Below are 6,382 nucleotides of genomic sequence, written 5' to 3'. Positions count from 1 at the left end.
TTCAGTTTGTGTAGAAGCTATATGCTGTAGTAATCCGATCTAAAAAATTTTTTCGGAGATTATATTATTACCTTAAGCAGTAATTCATGTCAAATTTCGTGAAGATATCATGTCAAATGCGAAAATTTTCCATACAAGCCCATGAATCCGATCGTTCGGTTTGTATGCCTGCTATATGCTATAGTGAGCTGATCTGAACAATTTCTTCTGATATTACAATATTTCTATAAAAAGTAACCCATACCGAATTTCGTGAAGATATATCGTCAAATGAGGAAGTTTCCCATGCAAGCATTTGATTCCGATCATTCAGTTTGTATGGCAGTTATATGCTTTAGTAATCCGATCTGATCAATTTCTTCGGAAATTACATTATTGCCTTAAAAAATAATCTTTACCAAATTTCGTGAGTATGTCTTGTCAAGTGTGAAAGTTTTCCATACAAGAACTTGATTCCGATCAAGCTATATGTTTAGTATGTCAGCTATATGTTATGTAGTCCGATATCGGTCTCCGTATCGATAATGAGCAGCTTCTCGAAGAGAAAATGACGTTTGCAAAATTTCAAAACGATATCTTTAAAACTGAGTTACTAGTTCGTATAATATACAGACAGACGAACAGACAGACAGACAGACAGACGGACATGGCTAAATCGACTCTGCTCGACATATTGATCATTTATATATATATTTATAGGGTCTTCGACGCTTCCTTCTGGGTGTTACAAACTTCGTGCCAAACTTAATATTCCCTGTTCAGGGTATAAAGAGCTGAGTCTATCCAAACGGATGTTGAGTGAGATCCTCTGCTAAATATCTCTTTGATGCTAACACGAAGACTGTTAGTTTGTCATATAAAATTTTGCTGATGCGAGTCGGCTGTCCACCCACCTCTATTAATGACGAGAATATTAAACAAAAAAAAAAATTGTCTGATGAGAGTCGTCTATCAGGCAAATTCTCTATGATTTTACGACATTCACTGAAATAATTTTAATATCAACTCGTCAGTATTGGTCTTGACCGAGATAAAGAAGATAACGCCTAGAAACACTATCAATATTCAAAGCGATTTTGCAGGAAAAACCATTTTAGGCATGATAGCTTTCAAGATAAGCACTTTTGCTTCAATATAAGTGGAATGACATTAAATCCTAGCGCCGTTCTCTTCTTGTGATTTTTCGCTAGAAGTTTGAGCTTCACGAAAACTTGACGAGAACTAACTATAGGTATTTACGCAACCACAAGATCTTTCTGGCCAGAGATAAATCGGACATTTTGTAAACTTTTTCTTTCAAAGTTTTAACATTTACATACGGTAAGATTAAAAATCAATCTGGGTACCAGTACATGAGCTTGTTTGGAAGTATGCTCTCTGGAAACTGGGTGGAATAAAGATAAAAGTCCGAAGCACGTTGGTCAATAGATTTGTTTTAACCATAATTTTTTTCAAGTACTATAGAACTAAACATAAAATTTGGTTTTGAGATAACAATATCCAATCGTCCAAAGTTTGATTGAATTTTTTGCTGACAAAAGCAAAGAGTTTTTTTAACTATTAAATCCTATTTCGTGACCGCAATGCAACCATAAAACTCAACTATTTATATATAAAAGATTCTTAGGATTGAGTTCGTAACCCTGCAAAGAAAATTGGATTTTAATTATTATACTTCTTTCAATTTTATTAAGCGCAGCCTGTACGAGATTTTTTGGTAATAAACCTTAAACCGTATCGCTAACCAAAGGCATGTGGAATTTAAAGCGGAAATACTGCAGTCGTTTGGATTTTAAACACTCTTGGAATGCGAAAGAAATATTCACTAAATTTTAGTTAAATATTCCTTATAATTATGTTTATGTAAACAATATTCCACAGCATGTTTCCACCTTCTCTGAAAAGCTTTAATTAAAACCAAAGAAATTATGAAATATATCGCAATAAGGTAACTAAAAGAATGTGCCACAACAGCAAATTAAAATCCACCGTCCAGAGGTAGAACAAAAGCAAGCGCTACTTGCCACATAAAATCTTACCAAGAACACTGTAGTGAGTTGTAGGAGTTCGTACACCATATCCTCTGTGTCTAGTACATGGGAATGAGTGATTGAGTGCGGTGAGTTAAGTTACATGCGAGACGACTACTCATCAACTCGGGGCAGGTGAACTTCATTACAAACAAATTATGTGCAAACATTACCACACATACTTAAACATATTATGTGGCATATGTGGCACAGTCATACCTACATAAGAGCATAGTTTATCATGTCCAAGCAGTGTTCCTAGTTTTGCTCGTACACTCTGAAACTCTTGGTGTGCTGCGAAGGCATCGAATCAAATTCACCGACATCCTTAACAAAACACAAAACTAAACACTGAAATTACTGCCGTTTTGTAAAAGAACCTTAGCTGCAAACTACATACATATCTACATATGTGGCACATACTTCAATTGCGGCACAGTAATAACAGTCATACAGTTTCATTTAACAATGCCCAGCTACAGATATTTGTGTTGTGGCTGAAACTCCGTGGCTCTAGGAACTGGTGGAAGGTGCAGATGTAAGGAAAGAGCTCTGAACAGTGGTCATACGAAGGTAAAGATTAAGAATACAAATCAAGATTGTATTTCCCATTCAAAATATTTACTAGAATCTTGTCAAAATGTCGCCATTAGCAATAAGTTTCAAGATCGTCCCAAAGTGAGCTTCTTACTGCAGGATTGATGAAGCGAACAGAAAAAATTTAATTCAAGCTGTCTCCATGAATCAAACCAGAATACTAGTTCTAACAGTAGTTAGAAAGTTAGGTAGCACTGCATGATTGTTGAAGCAATCAGTGCTGAGTCATATCTCGGTAAATCTTACGATCCTCTCAGAAGTACAGAACAGTGTATGCATTATGAAGAGATTTAACTGTGATATCTTCAATCAGACTCGAGATAGAAATATCTCAGAGGGATAAAACCATTGGCGATCCAAGTAGATGCGATATATTCGTCCCTGAAGGTACCTAAGTCAATGCAATAACTATTTAAAGTTTCAACTTTAATCAAACTTTGGCTGAAATGTCTGAGAAAGTCTTGCTCGTAGGGTGAAACAAGGATAAGAATCGAATCCAAAGTGCTTTCGAGCATTACTGGATCATGAATTTAGAATGACACATTAAGTCACCCTTAAAAGACTTTTAGAGCCAGGAACAAATTTATTGGGACGGCTCATTCTATTCCAGCCCATTCGCCGTGTTTGTAGAAAGTAAGGCAACCGACAAACTTCAATCTTAGTCTTGCGAAAGCTGGACAGTGATGGAGTATTTAGATGCTTCCACCTCATGTTCTTCCCTCCATTTTGACAAGTTGCGTCCATCAAAATCCTCAAAATCAACGGAACAGTGTCCAGCTATGACACCTATCATTACTACCATGTGGTACTTGCTAAAAGCTAGTAGTTTAATGGACATTTTATGTTCCTCTCTGGGTTACAAGACTATCGCAACCCCACAAGTGCTGTTTTCTGATGGCCGCTAACAGTCAACGTGCTAAAGACCTGTATAGAAACTCTGCTATCGAAGTTGATTCATAGGAGAGGTATATAGATAATTTTACATGAAAGTACCAGAATACTACTGCTAGTGAGGTCATGTACTCCATGTCTAGCTTTGAGCACACGGTCAACGTGCTAAAGAGCTGTATGGGAGCTCTGTCTTCGGCATGGATTCATATCCATCGGAGATGTACTTCTCCTTAATGGCTGCCACTTCTGCTTAAAGCATAGCGGGTGGACCTCAAAAACCATGATTTGGTCTTCAGACTGCAATATCAGATTTTAAATACTCCTAAACAATCTGTTACTAATATGAAATTAATATTTGGTAGCAGAGACGTGGAAAGCTTAGAAATCTCGGACATACTAAAAGGTAGTTAAGGTGTCCGTTGCGGTTACGTCAATGGGTTTTAATGGCAAGAAAAATAACATGGGATGGAATCCCTCAATATAAGGGAAAAATATTAAAGTAGTAAAAATTCTATAGAACCCTGCTTTCCTATAAAAGCCGAAAGTAATCTTAGTCATTACCTAGAAGTGATTACGTTTCGTACTATATAAATCAGGAAGCTCTCAGCCTAGTGAACTCCGGTAAGAATTCAATTTTAACACAACTTGTTCCACCGTACCAAACTTGTTCGCAAACCAAACCCGCACTGTGCTTATATATGGTATGTCAGCAGGCTCCGCTATTGTGGCGCTCTTGTGATAAAGAATGGCAAATTAAAAACAAAAATGAGAAAAACATACACAGCAGCAGGTGTTTCATTTCATTTCGTATGATTTCCAGCATAGTCTACCACTATAGCCGACCAGTCAGTCTTCAAGCACCAGCCAGTGCATACAACACTTAGCTAACAGAGGCTGAATGAATGACTGACTGGTTGACTCTACGAGTCTAGGCTGCTTGCTTGCCTAGCTGCCCGGTTGTCTGCCCGCTTATAAGCCCAGTCTGTCGGCAAGCCCGCAATGTAACACGTCCAACTAGTAAGATGAATGGGTGGGCGGTCTTGGTGGTTGCCAGCTTGGTTGACTAGCTTGCCTGCCTGGCTAGTTGTTCTAACAACAGCAACAACGACAACCAACTCATCAGGTTTACAGGCGTTCACACATTACTGCTGGAACAATGAAGCTGTGCGGGCGTTCATGTCGCTGGAGGAAGCTCGGTCGGTGTATGGCGTTGGCGCTGCGTTGGTGTGGCATGTTAGAGCCGGCGCATACAGTTTCATGCTTTGCGCACGTTAGTTTAGGGAGTTGCAAATAAATATTTCATCTGCAGTTGTAGATTATTATATGCTGCATGCAACAGAAGTGGAAGAAGAGTGGAATTTGAAAAATAAAAAAATAACCAGCAGAAAATTAGCAGAAAAATGCAACAGGATAAATGGCCAAGTGGAGTGTGATTGCATGAGCGGCTACAACTAAATACAACCCACACATATTCGTTTGCCGTTTGGAGCAGCAATATTACAGTAAATTTCTCACGGGACTTGAAAGCAAGCAGTACAGCAACAGCTGTAAAGCACCGTCAGTTCTGTATTGTACAACGCTCTGCACATTCCACCGTTGCCAGCCAACGCGGTCCCAGTGAGTTGGATTCGAATTACTTGTGTGCAACTTTTCGCGTTTCCACTGGGTCGTCGACTGAAATCAGACATATTTTTAACGACTCTATATGTATTACAAACAATAACGGTGTATTTAAGGTGGTAGGTATATGCAACTGCATATCGCAGCCAATGCATACAGTAATAATAATACTCGAATATTAATGTTGAATGTTGAAATAATAGAAGCCATTTATTTAGAAGTTTGTTTTAATGCAAATACTACATTTTTCGTCCACTGATAATAAAACGATTGAACTAGTTGGTTCTTCTTTCGAGATCTACTGTTTCTAGGTACGAAGACCACTACCAGGGTAAAACCAACGTTCAAAAGCGTCGTATGTCTCACTCGCTTATTTAGAGAGTCGTCTTTACCAAAATGTACCGCGTAAAACCAGGCTCAGATGCGCTTCTGGGGAGTATGATCCGATCATCAAACTCTCGTTGAAAATAGTCGCGGGTTTCATTCGCATATTTGGAGCCTCATTTGTACAAAAAAGTACCGTGAAGCCTGCTGCAAATCCAGTTATGTCGAGTAGCTTTAGACTATCAAACGAGGCCTTTAATTCAGAAGGACATTTGCAGTCGAAAGCGGTATATATAGTATATGAACTCTGAATAGCCAAGGAACTCTGTAGAAAAACCTCTATCCTTAAATTATATAGATGTTAACAACGTTTGTGTACCAAGATGGAGCAAAATCCGATTTACTAACTTCTCCTGTCTTAACTAACCCGGATGAAGGACAATGATCTATGGAAGAATATTGTAAAACGTTCGCCACTTGATTGTAATTTAGACTTTCTGCAACGTCTCCCAAGCGGAACCAGCTAGCATAAATTCAGCAGTACATTTACTGATCCGGAGCAAAACCTCCTTCAGATTGGTGATTGCTCGCTCAAGACTTGCGAAGGGATGTCTGGAATTTTTACTCGTTTAGATTAGTTTGCGTGCATGAGTGCAGTGGTATTGCAGGGATGAGCTTGCTACGATAGATACTTCAGTCTAAATAACTGCGGAATGGAAACGGGTAGAAGCTCCTTTGACTTCTTATGGTTCACTACTCGATTGTTGGGTCTTAGACTAGCCCAGCAAGCGTTGGTCAATTACTAGTAGCCGTGCAGTCGCTAGGTCCCTCTGATCCTACGTAAATTGTATAAGGTGTACTGTACTCTTCGTTCTCAGCAATGCCCTTTCAATGGTTTTGGGAGTCCTAACTGAACACCC

The sequence above is a fragment of the Bactrocera tryoni genome, chromosome 2 (genome assembly GCF_016617805.1).
Source record: "Bactrocera tryoni isolate S06 chromosome 2, CSIRO_BtryS06_freeze2, whole genome shotgun sequence".
Lineage (NCBI taxonomy): Eukaryota > Metazoa > Arthropoda > Insecta > Diptera > Tephritidae > Bactrocera > Bactrocera tryoni.
Note: the sequence above shows the minus strand (reverse complement) of the source record.